The 21,423-nt window shown below is 36.8% G+C and overlaps 1 protein-coding gene across 3 annotated transcripts in view; it reads right to left on the reverse strand.

Annotated features, from left to right (window-relative positions):
- nAChRa3 (nicotinic acetylcholine receptor alpha3 subunit) overlaps positions 1-21,423 on the reverse strand; it is a 101,427-nt gene that overhangs the window by 62,154 nt on the left and 17,850 nt on the right. For all 3 annotated transcript variants that reach the window (XM_069123718.1, XM_069123717.1, XM_069123715.1), the window contains exon 2: positions 16,021-16,073. The gene's annotated coding sequence lies outside the window, so the exon portion shown is untranslated. The remainder of the gene's footprint in view (positions 1-16,020; positions 16,074-21,423) is intronic.

Consider the following 21,423-nt stretch of genomic DNA (forward strand, 5'->3'; position numbering starts at 1 on the left):
AAAGTTGCTTCAAACACCGAGTGGGCTTATTGTTGGACCGGCCCATCCCGGGGTCGTTGTCTTAATTTCGTTCTAGTTTCTTTGTGCACATGCAGGAACTAATTATCGATACTTGGCGAGTTTCCAAACTTTCCACAATACTTCGTTGCTTATATTTCTATAAATTTATTGGAGGCAGAGGGAAGGAAAAAGAAGATGCTCGAATTTTTCCAATGATTGTTCAAAGAAAGGCTCGAACGAGGAAGGCAAACAACAAAGTACGTGATCGAGTTTCGAGATTTCATTTGGTAAATCGACCTGTCTATTAATGCGGTTCGTCATGGCTGCTTGTACCATAAAAAGTATCGCTTCGTTCCTTTTCATCGTAAAATATACGTGTTAGGAAAAAAGAACGAATGAAACTCTTCAGTTTCTTAAAACGAGGATGTCTACCACGTCATATCGCATGGGATATTAAAGTGAATTAAACAAAATAAAGCAACTTCTGATTAAATTGCCAACAGTTGGAGAGTCACACGGGATTCTCGGATTTTTCATCGTGCGACAGTGAAACTAACACCCTGTATCCCCCGTTAAAATTATCTGCAATTCCCAGATCAAATCTCTTCAAGCTGGGATGGGAGAAAACGATATGAAAAAAAGTATTAACTTTTAATATTCAACTTATTATCCTTTGCGTCTCTCTGCGAGTAGAAAGGAAACTCTCGGCAGACTCGATTTAACCGTATACTCGCTCCACGACACCTTGCACATAAACTTCCAACTCGATTACACCCGTTTCTCCATTTCCAGCAGCTTGCAACTATAAAAATTACCACGTCCGCGAGTAGAAATAAGAACTGCCGTTACCAACGCGCGAAGGCGAAATTCTTCAACCGCGTTACCGAGACGTCGCAAGCTCGACGGGTCTTTGCCACGTGTACGGTTCAGTTCAGATAAGAAGGTAACGGGTAAAAAAAGAAGAAAAAAAATAAGGAGCGAGATAGAATGAAAAAGAGAAGAAAAGGAAGAAGGAAGGAAAACGATGGCAGTTTGCTCGGTGGCTTGAAAGGCTATTGGCTTGGTCCAGTAAGGAATCCAGAAGGTGCAACTTTGCCAACAAATTGAGTTTGGACCCTGCGAGCATTTCCCTCAATCCCCCTCTACACACGTCTACGATGGATTTTTCCGGAGGGTCAATGGAAATACTCGAAGTCGATCCCCTTCGGACGCGATAAACGTCCCCGTGTGGCCAAGTTCCTTCATGCCGTAGGAAAAATGAAGTTGATGGCCTCTTTCCACGATATCGGCACACCGACACGCTTCTCCACTCGGTCTTATGTAATCCTTCCAACGTTGTAAGATCGTATTAAATGAAGGAAAGGTGTTTTGGAATTGGATGTCGTGTCGGAACCTCCGGGGAATGTCCCCTTACGTTTAGTTGCGTTTTTGGTCAGCGTTGGTTCATGGGATGCACTGATACGGATTATGGAGTTGTATGTCTTGGAACGATACATTAGACTGAACATGTTCTCGCACACTGGTGTTTCTGGCATTTACATATCAATCTATCATCACATTTATCTACATGCTGATTAATGAGACCCGACATTTATTAAATTTTGTATCGTTTAAGTATTACTTTCGTATAGTATTAAGTTGTCCGAAATGTTTCTTTCGTTTTATAAGGAAATAATAGACGCACAATGTTTTTTGTTTTATATTAGTTTATTGAATTATGCACGAATATAATAATAGAAATACAACGAAATGGATCATACCTATTTCAATAAAATATAGAACAGAAATTGTTGTTCATCTATTATCACCTTACGAAACGAAAGAAACTTTTCGGACAACCTAATATTATAAGTAGCCTGCAGAACGAAGAAGACTACACAAAGTTGATATCTTAATCTTAGAACGTGGAATCTGAGCAGAAAAAGTGATTCATTGCAAAGTAAGAGTATATTAATAAACGTCTTCTTTTCATACTCAGATCGTGTGAGAGAATTCCACGGATGCGCTTAATATTTTACGTTCGACCGTGAAAATAATCGATGTAACGTCAATATCCTGAAACTCTTGTAAACTTGTGCTAGCGTGCCATCAAGAATTTAGACGCGGGTTGCACGTAGTTAAGGAGTTTCACTTAGCGTACATCTTAGTTTGAAGCAAGCAACTTATCCTAAAGGAACCTCTTTATCCAGGAAGACCCACGTGAACGCCACGTCAAGGGCGTACCGAGTTCGCCTGTTCTGTAGATAACGAGATGAACTTTCGGCTACTCTGCAGGTAGTCTAAGTGATACATGGATCATTAGGGAAACTAGTCTTACGGTTATCATCCGTTCAGCCTGATAATCCTGCTTGCACTCGATTAACCTCGTTCTCTATCAACATCAAGCTTGGGTATTATTCAAATGGAATATTTGAAAAATGATTATTTGAACAAGAATACATTATTTTATTTGACCGGAATGAGGGTAACGGCGGATGTAAACGAAGAATGGGAATGAAAAGACTGGACTGAGAATATAGAGAAAATAAAAGGAAAAGATGTTAGAGTTGGCAAGTGTGAATGGATAAGAAAATGTATGGAGAAGTGAAATGAAAGTTTGGGTGAAAGAGAAGTGAGAAAGATAAGAGGGTGAAATATGGGGAAAGAATTGAGTGAGAACGGAGAATAAGGTAGAGAGAATGGTTAAATGAAGGCAGAAAGAGAGCTCTGCTCCGTACGTAGAGTAACGCACAAAAGGAGACGCAAACTTTCGACCAAAAGAGAAAATAATCGAAGAATACTGAACGAAAGAAAAGATTGTGTTTCGATGGATAAATGGGGAAGTTTTTGGAAAAGATAGCGAAAATTTGGAGAAGAAGAGGAAAGTGAACAAAAGGTTGATATGTACAATGAGAAAACTGACAATGTGGGATGAATAAGGTAGGGAATAGTTAGATGAGCTAAATGGGAACAGAAAGATCTCTATTTCGTAAATGGTAATACGAAGAACAAAAGATCGTGTTTCAGGAACGGAGTGGAAAAGTAAATTAGGCAGCTGCTTCAGGATGAGAAATCGTAGGTTGGATTCCAGTTACCTCAAGACAGCTCATTTTTCTTTAAGGGCCAAGAGGAGCCTTTGGAGGTATAAAACTTTAAGCGAAAAGAAATAAAAGACAATTTAATAAGAATTTAAAGAGTAAACTAGATACGATAGAAGCGCGCAATGAAAGCACAACAAAAAGAAAAAAAAAGAGAAAGAAGAAAAAAGGCGGGACTAAAAATGTAACAAAGACGGTAGAAAGGATGTAATAAAAATAAGGTAAAAGACAGAATCACCACGAAGGGGAAAGGGCTTTGCGAAAAGGCTTTGAAGGTATAAAAACACCGATAACAAAAGGCGGATTTAAAAAAGCAAATAAAAGCAGGACATATAAAAAAAAATCACACATAGTGAAAGAAAAACAGGTTCTACATAAGTGAAAGAAAAACGGATTCTACACAAGGGGCGAAAGGCGGGAAAATAGAATACCGTTTAAGAGAAAATGAAATGAAAACAAGTGAAAAAGAAAGTGAGATAATCGTGCAAAAGAACTAGACAGAGGAGGATTAACCGCGTAATTGCGCACAGTTATTCGAGCGTCCGTCGTGTAATTAACGCACCCTATTAACACCTACGTACACAGTCTCATGCTACAATTAACTCCGAACGGTTTAGAACTAACGCACAAACACCAGAGAAGCTTCGTTGCAAAACTACTTCATCACATCGTGAGACACACGTCCGCTATATCCTTAAAATAATTTCTATAGAAATCACGAAGAAACAATTACTTAAAAGTATCGTTATTATTAAAAAAAGCCTCATTATTGGTCAGAAATCTGTCAACAATATGTACGTGGTTATTAACTATAGAAATAATAAATGCCTCGAAATTGACAGATTTCAATATTTGTATTTTTGCTGTTACACATTAAAACCATGCAAAGTACTTGCCGTTATAATGTTTTCTTTTCATTACACCGCTTCAATCGTTTATCGTACGAGTTTTTCCATGAGCAAAGGAGCCTTTGAACGCTGTATGTAATTACTGCTTTAACGCTATGTCCGAACCAAAATGTTAAAATATCGAACAAGGTTCGTATTCAGTAATTATGTAATTTAGAATTAAAGTCAGATTTAACTATTCAATATTATTTAATCCTTAACGCTAAATAAAGTGATGGCTTAATTATGATCATTTATATGTAGCGTACATATTTAAATATACATTAAAAATTGCTAGTTCAAATATTAATAATAATCAAAGAGAAATAAATGGAATCAGTTTCTCACTGTTATTCCTCCAGCACTCGTCAATTACGAAGTTTCCGATAAAAGGAAACGAAATAATTGTTGTTATAGGTCGATAGCTCGTCGCTCTGCCCGGTAATTTTAGCGCCGACTGGCCGAGAACTCGAGCCAGCCTCGTTCTAATTTCAATTCCGTTGTTTCTTCCGATACGAGGCGACGTGGTCGGACAAAAAGGGAAACTATCTCAAGAAAGACGGTTCGAGCGCGAATATTCACTCGAAACGAGACTTCTTCCTCTTCTGTGGACTTCCGGTTCCCGCGACGTTTCATGGAAATTCAGATTATTTCAGTCGACTCGTAAAACTAGGTTCAAAGATTCTATCGGGTGTTTTCAGATAATTCTTTGGGTTGGAAAAAAGAAAAAAGAAATAGAGAACGATGGGCGAAAAAAGATACCTCCTTATACACTGTCTCGTTATTTTTCATTTTAAAGAAGGAAAGGGAAGATAATTCACGAGCAATGTGAGATATTAGGGCGATTTAGGATTTTCTGATGGGATGCTCAGTTATCTCGGTCACCGGTTTTGTTCAAACTTCGAACACTGGTAAATTTCGTTACTCTGTGTATGAAATTAAATATTTAATACCTTTTGAGCAGATACTCATGATCAAAGTTTCATCGCGTCAAAGTATTATAAGTGGTAACTTGTCCAACTTATCGATTCAACCGTCAACTAACCCAGCAACGAAACTTTGATCTCGAACAGACCGTGGATATTTATGCAAATTCATACTTTTACAAATATAATTTGAAAAAATGGAACTATATAGAACTCGTACGTTGTAGTATGTAGAATTATACTATGTAGAATCTTGTACATTTTTTCGAATTTTCCATAAATTCATAGAAAATATCACGGTCTAATCACGAATATCCCGAAAGTACTCAACATCCGATTCTATAATGGATTATTTTTAAACAGAATGAAATTTTCTAGCATCCAATGTTTCGATGAAATCGATAAGCCGAAGGTTGTACACCCTCCCTGTTGGGATATTAGAGGCAATGAGCGTCTCATTCAACATATTCTAATTTTGATAAATCGATTCTGGAGTAATTTCCATGTTTCTTCGAGATCCCTGAGAAACTGATCCTTCGTAAGATTCCCTCGCGAATATCTAGAAAAACGAAATCTTTGAAGGAAAAGTAATCTAAGAAGGACCGTACTTTAGACAGCCATGAAATAATTATGACCTACTCAACCTTCGCCATCCCGAATTCATGCGACCTCGAATGGCTTCCTCCTGCGTTAAAAGGATCCCGACTTCGACTTTTAAATCACAATCCCCGCCATTCTTCTGTTCGACAAATCGCTCCACGATTTCCCTACGACGAGCAAGCGTTCCCCTCGCGTTATCCATTCACCATGACCCAGACAGACAACGAGGATAAAGAAGGAACTAGTTTTCATCCCCCTAGGTGGATATCAGTCGCGACTCAATATCGATCCCCGGCGTCATAATTTCGCAAATTATTCGCGCCTTGATGCACGCGATCGAACGACGTGCAAATTATTTCCGTTCCAGGCCTCGATTTAAACCACGCCACGAAATTTTCAGCCACCCCTTTTGTTCCTTTTCCGATGGCCTTTAAAGCGGAGTTTCGGCGAATAAAACACATGGGACAGGGCCGGGCCAATTATTCTCGCGAGTCACGAAAAAATGGGATCCACGAGAACTCTGCGTCTGACAAGTGATTAATTCTTTCAGCCGGCAAGAAGCGTCCCCGTGACAGAGAATCCCTGAGAGCCCCGAACGATCCGGGATATTCCTGGTCTCGTCGTCTAACTCCCCCAGCTCGCCGATTTATGAAACTTTATCCTACAATTTTCCACCTTGTTCTTCCTGCTTGCAATTGAAACGATTTCTTTATCTTCTGTCTCTTCTATTTTTTATTATATCTCCGTTTTCGTTTCTAAATTATCATTCACGATTATTCGTTTCAATCGCCTGCTGTGGTTATTCGAAGATAAAACAGATCATCGGACGTGTTGTTTAACAAACTGGAAAATTCCCTGTCAATTTCTTACAATCATTTGCTTTCCGTTTATCGAGTAAAACTTCTCGGATGTAATATTTCGTACTGTATTTTAAGAACTCGTACGTTTCACTTACCAAAGATAACCGTAACAGCCGTAATTACATAGAGATAATTTCAAGCAGAAGGTAATTATCGAAGTTTAACCTTAACTTCACCCTCTTACGACGAAACTTTGATTACATAATCTGAAAGGAACATACACCGTTCTGCTGAAGAATCAACTTCGGAATCTCCTTAGAAAGACGCAACCGATATTAAAAATCGTAACTCTGACGAACGATCAAGTTTTTTCCATTATTTTCATTCTCTTCCATTAATTTTCATCGTTCCAGACGGAGGGGAAGAAAAGAAATAAGAGGAAGGGATGAAAAATTTCTGACAGAAGGAATCGTCGAAAATTCACACGTAATACACTGTCTGTTTTCGGTATATATCATTTCTCGCCGCAGAAAGAGAAACGAAGAGCCATTTTTCGCCCCGTTACGCCATTCCTTGCCATTTTGAACAACGATAGATCAGACAACCGACCGTCTACGTTGACGTGAACGAATGAAGGCCAATCCTGAAGATCTGCACGCGTGCAGCACTCGTTCGCACATCGAACTGTCTGCCTCCTTATTTTCCATTTCACCACCAGATTTCTCTTACTAATAAAATTCAATCGTTTTCACCGAACGATAAGCGTTGGTGCTCTTTATCGAACGACGTATGTTTCAGCTACGGGGATGATAACTTTACAACCGTCGTATCCACGGAAAGATAACTATTTTCATGGGAAAACGGCGTTCGTAAGGAGTACGCGAGGAGATAAGTTCGCGCTGTTCTCACGGTAAAATTGCGTTTTCGCAAATAAAGATACCTCGGAATATCGTATTTCGCGTCACGTTGCGATAACAGTTTGTAAATATCGACGTAGACATTGAAAAATTATTATCTTCTTTCTTGAATTTAAGAAATTAAAGCCGCGCGAACTATAAACTGATAAAAATATGTAGATACAAAACGAATTTGCACCTATAATTATAATATATCGTTCGTACGATTTACATTTTTAATCCCTTTGTATCTCCGTGCACGAGATATTTTATGTCGTACATTTTTCAATATTTCTGTATATCAACTGTATTGAAAATAATAGGAAGATGACGTGACAAGTCCATTTTTGGTGACTTTTATATTTTAATCGACAATGTACGGAAATTTTTCATTCTTTCTCTGTGAAGAAGGGGAATATTGTAAGACAATATAAAAAGTTTATGTAAAAGATAATGTAAAGTCACCTAACTCTTTATGAGAAGTATTTTCGTGCTGGATGAATAAAAAAGGAAGTATTTGCAATATCGATGATGTATCGACACGGAGGCAAAGGATGATCGTCGAAAGGTTTGCGAATTGGCAAATTCGTTTGTTCCTTTAAAGCAAATAGCCTTTATGGGAGTTAAAACATAGGTTCGTTTTAACGCGTGTAACGATGTCTGGTCATTACGCGGCTTCGCCCCGGGGAGACTCGGTAACAGAATGGCGAGCCGAACGACTCGATTCAACGACGAAGACAAAATATTCACCCCTGAACCACAGTTGTCGTTACAAACGAGCCACCCTTTCAACCCAGCTGCGAAAACATTGCTCGGAACTCGTGTCTGTTATGTCGTTGCGGTTGAACGAGTTTCGAGGAAAAATTGAGTAGAGATGGAGCGAAAAAAGAGATTGAAGGTGAATGGTAAGAGATTAAAAAAAAGTCACTGAATATGCGAGCGATTTATTATAATTTAAATTCAGAGGATCTATCATCGTCTGTGATATTCCTTTAATTATTTTAGAGTGATACTAAAAGTACGAAGAGTGATCGAAATGATCATAGATCATTATTTTATACGCTAGTTTATACAATTTAATTTCTCTTGCGTTACTTTTTTGATATTGCAATTTTTTCTGCCATTCTATATTTTGTTAGTCGGTTGTTGTAACGCTAAAAGAGACTCTAAGTATGGAGAGTATAGTGACAGTAGAGTAGTATAAGATTTATAATGTAGCAGAATAATGTAGATTTTCAAATAATCAAATTGCAAGTATCGTACAAAAGATAAATTTTGTCCAGTTTCAACGCCAACAAAATACAGATTTAGAGAAAGGTTTATGAATAATTTTAATCAACTTTTCCACGTATAGCATAATCGTTGCAGCATAGTTATGGTATACTAGAAACTCCAGCCCTTGTGTATCTAATAATATCTTAATAATGAATAATATTGACGAATTATCAAGTTACAAATTATAACAGAATTTTACAATTTCATGTAAAATGATCAAATGATTCGTAGTTTGTAAAATTGTATTTACATCTATTATTGCTGATCTTATTACTGCTATGCACGAAATTTTATTGCCACTAATAACTCGTAAGATTTCACTGATAATATTAGTTGCATTGTACAAGAAGGCATCTCAAAGTAAAAGATAGAATGAAATAGCAAAATGAAAGTCGCCAAAGGATGAATAAATCGTACTCGAATGCTTGCTGTTGTCCTTATTTACCTAATTTCTGCCGCGGTGGCAGCGGGTGCAAGTGCACCGCCCCCTTTCTGATATTGCATTTTGGAGGATGTCGTTCAAGTGGATGCAATTTGCCATAACGACCACTCACGATTTTTGCCACGGACCGAACACTTCGAAATCCCAGCGCGCGCGATTCTTACATTAGATGAGAGCATTCAGTTCAGCGAGATTGAACTTACACCTTTAATACCCGCCCCTTTCATTAGGTTTCATTAAATTTCTCAACGCGATCAGCTGAACCCGGTACCACCTTCCGTGCTCTAATACGTTCGAAAGAATGGCAAACGGAATGTTCTGTTCTTCTCACTATCGATCTTTTCTGTTCTGATAGAAAGGCTTAAAAAGTAGCTGGGGAAAATGCCTGAACTGAAAATTTACGTCGATCATGATGAAAACTTGATCGTTTATTGATGTGTGAGCTATAAATTTGTACGCGAATACATACTTTTGTGAGCATAAAAATAGAGGTTAGATATTATAAGGTGTACTTTACTGTGGATACTCTGAGTTCTGCCCAAATTTTAAATAAACATAAAATACCTCACAAAGATTTACTAACATTTTACCACTATCATCTTTCAGTAAATACTATTGTATATCCTTTTTATAAAGTTATTTCTTTTTTTGCAATAGATTCGCTTGTTAATCCAACGTGAGGTTCATCCTTCGGACCTAAATCTCCCTTCTTAACTCTTTGAACTTCAGACAGATTCTTATGGAACATACGACATAAATAAGCGGCTACAACCATAATGTTCCTTTGTATAGAAGTGATCCCAAGCTTTCCCAACTCCACTATATATTTATATCATTAAATTTCTAACAACGCTGGTAAATCTCTTTTAAAGGCATACAATTTTTCTTCCAAACATCTGAATACCAGAATACGACGTAACAGAAATCAGTTTACCAAAGTTCCAGTATTTACCAATTTCGCTCCTAAATCTGTATCTAACATCCCTAGATCCAGACATAACCGTTAAATATTAACTTTCAGTATTAATGATACTCAGACTGATTGAACGTTACTTAGAAAAACGCGAGACCACAGATGAGGAAGATATCGCAAACATTCAACCACGAGAGGAGCATCATCCCCAAACACAGACAAACATGGAATCAAAACTCAATCAAGACGGGGTTTATTTTTCCATCCGTGGGTCAGAGTATCCAGATAACGTTCCGTACAAACGGACAATCGATCTTTCATCGATGGCCAGAGAGTCAGTGGCAATTATTCCCAACGAAGTAGCACGTTTCCGGCAATTTTCGTGGACTGGTACGCCGTCTCGAATCGAGCAGCGTGGCCTGATGACTCGTACATCTTTCTGTCTCTCTCTCTCTCTCCCCCTCCCCTCTGCCTCCCTTTGTATATCACCTATATACGGGTATATGCAGGTGTTTGACTCTATGTCACTGTACGTGTGTGTGTGTGTGTATGTGTGTGTGTGTGGAGCGACCCGATGAGGGTGGAGGGTCGTCGGTGTAAAAGCAACGACCGGAGCTGACCTGAATCCACGGCCGGGGCGATGAAAAGGGAGCAACAAAAGCTGCGCGCGGGACGAGGACGAGAGTGAAAATACGGAAAATAGGCCGTTGTGCAGGGCCACCTTGTGGAACTATTTTGCGGAACGTCGATTCCTGAGCCCTACCTGCCGAGCAAACCGAGGAAAATCTGTAACCTGTAGCCGGACAGTTTAGAAGCTAACCAGCCGCCTTTTTTACTCCCCAGTCCTGTCGATAACGATGCCCTCGTGATTCCTTCTTTGGCTAGATAAATGGGACTGCAGTCTCCCGCCGCTTTTTATCTACTTTTTTATCTTGTTTTTCGCAAAGAATATCTGTAGATGCTGTAGATATACGTAGAGGATGTTGCTTTTAAGAATGTTCTACTTTTGGATGGTTTTAGGTTGCGGTTAATCGGACAGAATCGATAACAAGAGATTCGTTAAAATTTGTTTTAATCACTGTTTAATTATATTCCAGAAATTGATTTCTAATTTTTACTATCTGGAGATAGGATACACACGAGAAGAATAAAACCTTCGAATTTTCAACGTCACGAATCACACGGAATCATCTGCAGCCAGCTCAAAAATTCGAAGGAGATTAAAAGAAGCTACAACGAAAGTTCAATAAAAGCACACGTGTTTAGGTTGAGTAATAAGTTTCATCGCTTTTTCTTAAAACAACACATCACGTATTCTATCTAATCGTGGAGTAATTTATTTATCCCATTTCTCTATAAATATATATATCTTTTATCAAATAATTAGATACCTATACATTCATTAAGCAATTCTTCAAAATATTTTTAAATAAACTACGCTGGCGAAAAATGAGCGAGCTCACCGACTTAATAATTTGCATACGTTCCAATTATTAATTTCCAAAAGTTCGAGTCTCTCGAAACAGTCCGAAAAGTTCGGTATGTTTTCGAGTGGCTAAAATTAAACTCGAAAGATCCACGAGAAACCGGAAACAAACGATGGCTCTTGGGACAAACGGAAGCCTAGAGTCCGTTGTAGGACAGCGATATAATCCTCCGTTGGAAATTGCGTAATTAATATGTGCTCCAATTAAGTGCACGACTCTGCTCGAGAGTTTCCATACTCGATGAACCATTTGTCCATTTCGACACGACCCGTGGATAATTATTTCCAGCCGAGAATCATCGTTATCGTGGCTGCGTCGTTATCGTCCCCTTCCATCGTCATCACTCGATATATATCTCGCACGGAATAATCATTCTCTACCAGACAGCAAGATCAAATCAACTCATTCGCGTCTAAATTAATGTACCGTGGTACCGCGTAATCATACTTTAAATGCTCTTCGAACGTCGCCTCGCGTTATTTAAATCGACGTTTGAACAAGAAACAACGAAAGTTTAAACGAGAGGAAAAGAGAGAAGTTGGAAATCTGTCAGGAAACTTGCTACTTAACAGTTACCAACGAACGATGGTTTTCATGCACCGTGGAATGAAAGACGCTGGATGAAACGAGGAGCTGTGTGGGAAAGTGGTACAAGTGCAGTTTTTTTTACTAAAACGAGATAAGTACAGGGAAGGATACAGAATACAGGTACCGTGCAAAGGTCTCAAGGTGCTTTTACGATAGTGAATTATAACAGCAACTAATTATATTTATTTTTAGAAAATATTTACACGTAGCGTTAAGCGGGAAGAAATTTTAGAAAATTTTCTTTATGGTACCATCCTTGTTTCCAGTTTCTCTTAGTTTGAAATTTTTAGAAGTGTGTATTACCTACGTTTTACAACGGCAACTAATTTTATTTTATTTTTTTTTTGGAAAATATTAACAGGTGATGTTATACAAAAAGAAATTTTTTTAATTTTCCTTGTGCTCGTTCGTATCCTCCTCTCGGTTAATAAAGATTTTTTATTAGATGAAATCAAAGATTTTTTCATTCAACCCCTTTTTACCTAAACATTTCAAATGCTTATTGGAAAATATATTCTTGCCTTTTTCCTTCTTTTGTTTGTTTTATGCTTTACTCTTTTTTTTGTGAGTGTTTTGTGAGTGTTTTGAATGAAGAATTTGAAGCGAATGTTGACAAGAATCTTTTTATTGTTTTATTGGTGACAGTTTCAGTTGGTAAGTTTAAAATGGATGTAAAAAAGGAAGAGATCAAGTGTGTGAGAGATTATGTGCGAAAATAGTAGAAGGCAAAGTAAAGTAGATTTTTTATATCAAAATTATAAGTTAAGTATATGCGTATTTAAGGTATTTACATAACTGGAAGAAACTTGAAATCATATTTGCTTATGTTCAAGTATTTTCGTGAAACATAAATTGCTGAATAATAATATGTTTAATTATTTTACATCCTTAAAGGAAACGTCTCCCTTCTTGAAATAGAAGCTCGTTAATGAAATCGTTACGTAGCTTCTTAGAATTATCCTAGAGCGATTATTTGACGGGTCTTGAAAATAGTTGAAGATGAATCAAATTAGAATGACGTTTGCAAGTTTAACGTATCATGAGAATCGTCCAAGGACCCAAAATTATAATAGTTATAATTTTCGTTAAAGATAAAATAATCGAGAATAAAACATTATCAGTTCCCTATATAGTTAAGAGACGTTCAACCTTTACCGTTAGATTGCTAAAACATGACCTATGACCTAATATCGGAAATCAACTATTTCGGAATACTAAATGTAACTTTAAATACTGAAACGATATGAGTATTAAACCAATCAAGAACAAACAAAGATGAAAGAAAGTTTAACAAAAATAAGTCCAATAAATGTGACAAACTCTTCTCAAGAATTTATTTTATTATTTTATTATTCCAATAAAGTGAAACGGATAAAGCAAGAATAAAAGAAAATTAAGTTCTTGAGAAGACTGTGCCAATTCTTGGCTTTATCTCAAAAACACTAAAAGTTTACAGTTAACGATAAAACTGTATCACATTAATTTAAAAGTTAAAAGGCTACGGTTACGGGCATATTCTGTTTATACCACAGAATACGAAAGGCTTCAGGGAATGTGCAAAGAATTCTATTCACGTTTCGATTGATTTATCGTAGAACTAGTTTGGATTAATATTCAATGCTGTTATGCTTAATGCCATATTTCATTTAATTGACGATGCTATAATGCTACAGTAATGTAACATAATTTTGGGCAAAATGATTCAGCAATTATCAACATTAAAGATTGACAGATGATTAATTACCTACAGCACCATTATCTAACAATATATCATCATTGATAACTCACTAAAAAATTTTAAAAATTTAAACTTTCAAGCCTAGCAACCCTACAAAAATCGAACAATTGAAAAATTAAGGCTCCCCAAATCTAACAACCCTCTATAATTATCTAAAAAATTGAAAGATTAAATCTACCAAACGTAAGCCTAAATCATTACAGCGAAAAGAAAAAAACTTTTCCCAACTAAAATTCTCTCATATTCTGAAAGCTGTGTGCATTTTCACCCTCAAACCCGGTAACTCGGAGTCATTGCAACGACCAAGCAGCTCGCCATCGGAAGTACAAAAAACAAAGAGGCGCTGCTTCCGTGTTGACCAATCCACTTTCCGCCAGCCGTACTTGTGTCTCGTTTAACCACAGCTTGTGTACCAAACGAATAAGCATCATCAACGTAGTCCAGTCGCTGCGTAAAGTGGTAATCGATGTTGAACCCACGGTTGTTTGCTAACGTCTCCGCTACACACAACCATACGACACACATTAGACACACACATGGGCACACATGCTCTAATACAAAGATGGGCGCGTTTGGTTTTCTTGGACACTGGTCTGACTGCAAAAAGCTCACGATCATTAACCAACCGATTGGTAATTTAATAAAACGCGCTTGTTCGTCGAGCTGAGCTCGTTTCTTCGCAACTTCGCCATGAATTTCCAATTTGGATAAAATATTGTTGAAAAGGGAACATTGAAGTTCGAAACGAAAAGTGTACGGTACAGATGCGAATGTATGAAGATACCTGATCCTTCTAATAGGCGCATTGATATCAATTTTCTCAAGAATCTTTGAACAATGTACGAGTAATAGAAATAAGTCATGGACAGCGACCCTTTTTTGTACATTTAAATTTCTTGTAAATTTATACTCATTGTAATATTTTTGATTATAACAAAACGATTTTGATTATAATAAAATGATTACAACAGAGATACGTGTTTCAGTATTTACTTATTTAATGTTATTGCATCACCATGAAATTTATTTGTATGAAAAGTGCACCTAATATCGAGATATTCGCGAAACGTCGGAACAAAAGCGCAATGTATCATACTGTGAAAAACACGATCGAAAGCCGAAGAACTACAAGACAGCTACATTTATGACACGATTTTGGAAGTAGGGCAACCTTCTACTCGACGGTCAAATGAAACTATCATAAAAAAGGTGTCGAAAAGGTGAATCTTACGCTGATTGAGAATCGAAAGGGGGCAAATTGAAGTTTCGAGGTGAAGCAGCGATCTGCCTTCTAAAGCACTTTGAAAGTATAATTCTGAGGGTCCGTAAAATCGAGCCCGGCTCGTTCAGTCTAATGGAGGCGTCCACGCTTTTCAATTTGTTCGAGCAATTTCCTTTCCCCCTGTCGAGCATCCACCCTTATTCGGATAGGTTCACCTACAAAACGAGTTACTCGCGTTAAGACCAATTCCTCGATTCTTGCTACCTTTGTAGACGATTAGCAATTCCGTTTCAAGCTCTATCAGCTGAATTTATGAATTTACTTAGGTATCATTGAAGCAATGAATATCGGTAGGTACAAACGATTTTCGCGATTTTCATTTTCTTATTATGGTTAAAGGGCAAGCAATTTTTGGACTCGATAGTTAGGTAACTTCGTATTAAATAATTTTGCTAGATATTTAGAAGGTTTGTTAGGTACTCGAAAAGTTTTCTGCTGGTTATTTAACTCTGCTACGGTTTTCAAATTTTTACGATCCAACCTTCCGATAAACAAAGAAACTTTCGAAAACTTTGTTTTGCATGGAGTTCAGATGAGAAATCGCGCACATTGACGATGATTCTTTTATAGTTTTTGGAAGCTTAAGACATATTGTAAGGCTAGGAAAACGTCTTAGTCTTAGAATACAGAACATAGAATATAGAATATAAAATATAGTATAAAATAAAGTCGATGAAACTATTATTTAGACTAATTATTATCCTTTCAATTTCTCAAATTCTATTTCTTTATTTAAGCTTCTTTTCGAATAGCAGCGATTCCTGTCCTTTATTTAATTTTAAAACCGAAACTACTTGTTTTATTTCAAAGGCACTAATAAAAAAAATACAATAAAATAAGTGATAAGTGAAAAATTATTTGATAAATTACTCACGGCAATAGAAAAAAGATCAAGATTCTAAAGTTTGCGTATTTGAATCACGAACACGCAACAAATGTGTGTTCAAACTTTTTGACGCGATTCAACCATAAATGTAGCTGTTCGCGTAGAATAACTGAGGCTATGTATATGAAGTCACTTTTATTACTATCAGACAAACTTTACGATTATGCTTTACGCATAAAGGGATCTTTTAAATAACTGTATCACGAAAGGCTGGCATTCTTACCGTAGGCTGTGTCGACGTGTGAACGCCTGAAAGCACCGCTATTGGACGGCTACCTATAACAGAAAAACGATAAACATTTATGGAGACAAATAGCATCGTTTAATATCAAAATTCTGAGCCACGTATTTAATCATAGAATTACTACAGAAGTATAGAAAATTAAAGAATGATCTTTAAAAATGTAAGTAAAATGAAAGATGGATCTCTATTAAAAAAGTGCAAACTTGGGAAAATTCTTATATCCATGTGAATCCCTTTGGTAATCATTTTTTATTACAACATAAAACTAAACAAAAATTAAACGTTATGGTATGGTATATTGTGATCGCCAGGGTAAAACATATAAGACTGTAATGGTATTCAACGTGTTAGGAAAATTTCTTAAATAATACGTTTCATCATTCTACTCTTTCTTTATTCTCATAAGAATCAGTAAATCACAAATCTCTTTAATTCCATTTTACTTCGTCCCATTCTATTCGATCATCTTTTTAGTTCCATTTTATTTCAAGCCCATTCTATTCTTTTTCGTTTTGCAATTCCATCACACTCATCTATTACTTTCCCAATTTCTAATCTTAAAGCGATTCTATTCTATTACATTCTACCTTAATCGGTTCTACCACGATCAGCGTAATTCAGATTCTGAAATTTTCTCCATAATCGACCGCGTGCTGCATTCATTCCGACGTGTGCTGCGTTACGCGCACCATCAACGCGCGATTCTCGAAGAGGGATCGCGATTTCATGTCCACGAATTCACGGGATTGTGGGCTAAAAGTGTCGGGGAAAATGAAAACTTCCAAGGAAATCCATAACGACGGGAAAGATTACTCCGGCTAAAAGTTTCTTTACCAGCCGTACGTATTTCTCTATCATCCTTAATAAACCACTAGTATATCACGAAGGATGCATTACACAAGGGAGGGAGGTGAGGGGTTAATGGCCGGTGAAATTGCGATCGTAACACGACATGAACATCGTCGTTGCACGGTCTATGTTCCCGTTGCCCCTTCGTCGACGAGCAAACATAAATCATGACGGCGGACCATTCTTACTCGGCTTTGTCGCCATTCTTCCATCGAAAGAAACAGATGCTCAGTTCGAGAGATTTCAATCGACGAATTTCCGAAATCGAGCAAGAAGAAGTAGATTCTACAACGGAGGAAATGGTAAATTACCATGTACAGACGATTTATATATATATATGATTGTAATAAATTAGAGATAATAGTTATTCGACATTGAATATGGACATTGTTTGATCAATAGGTTCTTCAATTTTTCTCCGCGTTTCTTCTTATTGGTGAATTCGCACATTCACCGACGATCTGCTTTTTATTGCCTACAAAGTTGACAAATAATCCTCGTACAGTAGCCGTCTCTATATTGTGTAAGGTGTATGTGATATGAATCGTAGTGAAATGTTTGCTCTTGATATTATGTCTTTTAGTCGGCGAAAATATAAAATATTTTAGTATCACATATCGTATAGCTTACGAAATTTGTTCTTTCTCGATAACAGACATTTTAGTAATGATACATCCGGTATTGGTTCATCTAACTTTCAGCTAATAAAGAAATACGTTTTTATAAATTGATAAACGTTCTAACGAATTATCGAAGATTATAATAAAAATTACAAAATTACTCTGTTATTCCTTCTACTGTGATTTTATCACGCTAAAACTCCTCGATGTACGCTTCAGAGTATCCGAACGATATTAATTTCCTGGATAAAAATGATCCTGTTTATCCAGGATCGTTCTTTCACAGCACGGCGATCGACATTTAACCAAGAACCGATCTCGTTTCGTGCTACGAAACCGTGGGGGATAATCGAATTAGCCTCGACCGACAAATTCATTTACCTTTCGAATGATTTCGAGCCGCGCGTATAAACGTAGGCGGAAGTAATTAAAAATGAAACAGGATATCGACGCGTCTCGCGTATTTGCAGGTTCACTTGATACTTTAATAATGTATCCGGGCACAAGCGCGTGGACGCCGTTTCTCTCGCCCAGCTACATATTTATCAGTCGAAAAAGGGTATGAAAGTTTCATGAGTATTCCCGAGGATCGAATCGAGCGATATTTATTTTTTTCTGTAGCAAATAACACCGGCTAAGCTACTGATGGATGTTAAAGTTTAATTTCTATCGCGAGAGAATTCTAAACAATTTCATTTTGTATTTCTAAAAGAGCAGAAAGTTACGGATTCGTGATTCGATGAAAATATGCGATGAATAAATGCATTGCTGTTTCATTTCAAAAGAATGACAAGGGTTGTCGTGTCTACGTAAAACTGATCGGATCAATTTTTACGAACGTTTTAAATATAGTTTATTTATTCTACAGTTCTAAAATTTCTTATCTCTCCGTGATTCAATAAAAGGATTAGGATAAATTAATTCGTGTTCTATTTTAACGAAAGGATAAAGGCTATCGCGATATAAAATCTATTTAACCAGCCTTTTACAAATATTTTAAATACTTTACTTATTCCATCGTTCTACACCTTCTTATGCTTTCGACTAAAAATTTGTACATCTGTGTCTTTAACAGTCTTGATCGTGTTATATGGCAAAACGGATTGACAATAAAATATTAGAGAAGGAAGATTTATAGGACTAATAAAAATTTCTGTTAGACAAATATTGGTCATTGTAGTTCAACCGCTGCGATGAGTAGAAGAAAAAGTAACTACCTCTAATTTCCTCTTTTCCCTTCATTTCTCCAGCATCACTATCTATTCTCCTTTTCCTTTCTGTCCTCCACCTTTTCTTTTCTTCTCCTTCTTTTGTTCTCCCTTTCTCTCTTCTTTTCCCTCCTACCAATAAAAAAAATAGAAGGGAAAAGGTATTTTAATGAAAATATTTTCCACCGCTTTGGCAAATGCTACAAAATATTACAAATTCCGGTCCTAAAACTCCCCTAGTCCCCTAAAGCATTCTAAAATCCGTGCGCTTCGAATCCGACTCGCGATACATCCTCATCCCCGATAAACGGGAAGTAAGCCTATATTTATTCTACGAACAAAAGAGAGAGAGAGAGAGAGAAAGAGAGAGAGAGAGAGAGAGAAATAGAGAAAAGGATACTACGATTCAAATCGAACCACTCCCGATGCTGAGTTTATATTCAAGAACATGCATGCGCAATTCTACTGGCCTCGGTACACCGTGTGCCATACTGCGTTGTGGATAATGCGTATCCTCGGCTACCGATCGATATTTTTCATTTTCTTTTACATCTCCCTCGAAAATGTGCTTTTAGAAAGGGCCGAGACCCGAACATTCTTTACCAGATGCCAGACACTCGCCCTTGAATATGGGGATTCCATCATACGGAAGATACGGCACCACAAGTTTTATGTGAATGTTAATGCGTAGAGGTTGATCCTTTTCTTCGATTCCTATACGTAGAATATGAATCTTGTGGGAAATATAGAATTGTTATATCTGAAGGGTAAGATATAAAAATATGAAGAATTGTGGTTCACTCTATGTGTATCCTATGACGGAATTTTATGTCAATATTTTTCAAGATACGTCATAACTATGTATAACATACGTAATCTATAACATTATTATATATTTCTTGTATTTATATTTATGAGAAGTCCTATTATATTCATTACATCATGTAAAATCTTGATCACAGTGAAGATGATTGGTAAATATGCTAAAATATATGATAGAATATTTAGTAGAATATTCAAGTAAAAGTTGTCTAATTTACTATGACAGAATAATGAATTTAATTGTCTCTAGTAATTATTTTATCGTCTCTGGCAACCATTATCATCATACTTACGTGTTAGTAATTTCAGTAGCATATATCGTTACGTGGTGTCCTCGAGCATCTGTGACATTTAGTAACATATCAATCCCTACTCGTTACATTTATTAAGACAGTGGTAACTAAAACAGTATGCAACTTTAAAAAATGGAATTTTCACCCCTTTTCGCTTAAAGAAGCCTAAAATATTACTTTAAAAAAAAGCTCTTCTCAATTAAAAGAAAATCTTAAGAAAGGCGCTCGAAAAAAGGGGTCTCCCAATTAAAGAATATAAAACTCGCACTAAAAAGACCTTATTCCTCCAATTAAAAAACCTAAAAAGACACACCGTTCAACTGACAAAGATGTAAAAAAAAAACCACTTCGACAAATATCCCGCTGGTTATGAAACTTTATAAAAAAAAAAATGTCTGAAGACCGTAACCACAACTTTTAAAGTTCGCTGCTACACTAAATATCGATCGCTTTCAACAGGACAAAAATCTTGTCTTCAAGAGACGCATAATCCTTCAGAGTGATTCGCGATTCTACCTCTTTCAATCGTTCGCCAAAGGACCAAGTAAAGGGCAGCATAAAAATTGTGCTTCAATAATTTGAGGTCCCTGGACGCTTTGAGGTCGAAGGCGGTCAATACGCTTTGAATCCTGTCTCCTTAATCTCCAGAACGACGTTATTTCGAGGTCAAAGTCCAACTGGATCGACACAATATTCCAACTTTCTCGAAGTTGCAGTTTCCGTCACCCTATCATCCTTCGCTATAAAATCTAAAGTCTACAGCTCGAAAGATCGATGGCGAATTAGACGCTGAAATTCGACACTTCTGAGCAACTGTTCTAAATTCCCGCGAGATCGCTCCGTATAGATTTGCAGTCGCTATATCGTTCCGATAAATCTTCCCGGTAGAGAATTTTATAACGCTCAATGACGACAGAAATATGTATTTGGTCCGTCTATAAGCTTAGAGATGTTTGTACAAGTCACGCCAACTTAATGCTTCGAGAAATAGAAAGATTTGTTGAATAGATTGATAGATTGATATGCGACGAGATGGAAGTTCTACCGAACAGTTATTTCAAAAGTGGAGGAACTTAGAGAGAATGGAGTATTTTGTTAATATTTTATGTAAAAGGATAGATTTCTCTAAATTTGTGATCCAAAAATATAAAATTCCTCCATTTACACTATCGACCATTTCCTCTAGTCATAATAATTCCTCAGATAGTCTATAAACACGTCCACTGTGAGAGCAATTTTAAGGAGAATTCTCATCTCTTCCATATGGACACTGATAAGAGAAAACACGTGTCGAACATTCTTTTAAGAACTACCGTATATCAAAGTTTGTTTCTTTAGAATAAAATCATATATTTCAAGAGATGAACGAAAAATGTGTATCTTGTACTTAAAATACCTTTATCGTAACTTTTACCTTTCTATTTGCTAAGGTATTCCAGTGACGCATGACCAACTTAGACCTTTCAATGAAATAATATAGGCCATTTATAGAGTAACCATTCTCGTTAAATCGAATCGAAAAACTCATACACACCTTGAGAAAGAAAACAGTGCACGTATATTCAACGTTTCTCATCAGTGAACACTTTA

This window comes from Bombus flavifrons, chromosome 11 (genome assembly GCF_040668555.2).
Source record: "Bombus flavifrons isolate JBK064 chromosome 11, iyBomFlav1_principal, whole genome shotgun sequence".
NCBI classification, from domain to species: Eukaryota; Metazoa; Arthropoda; class Insecta; order Hymenoptera; family Apidae; genus Bombus; species Bombus flavifrons.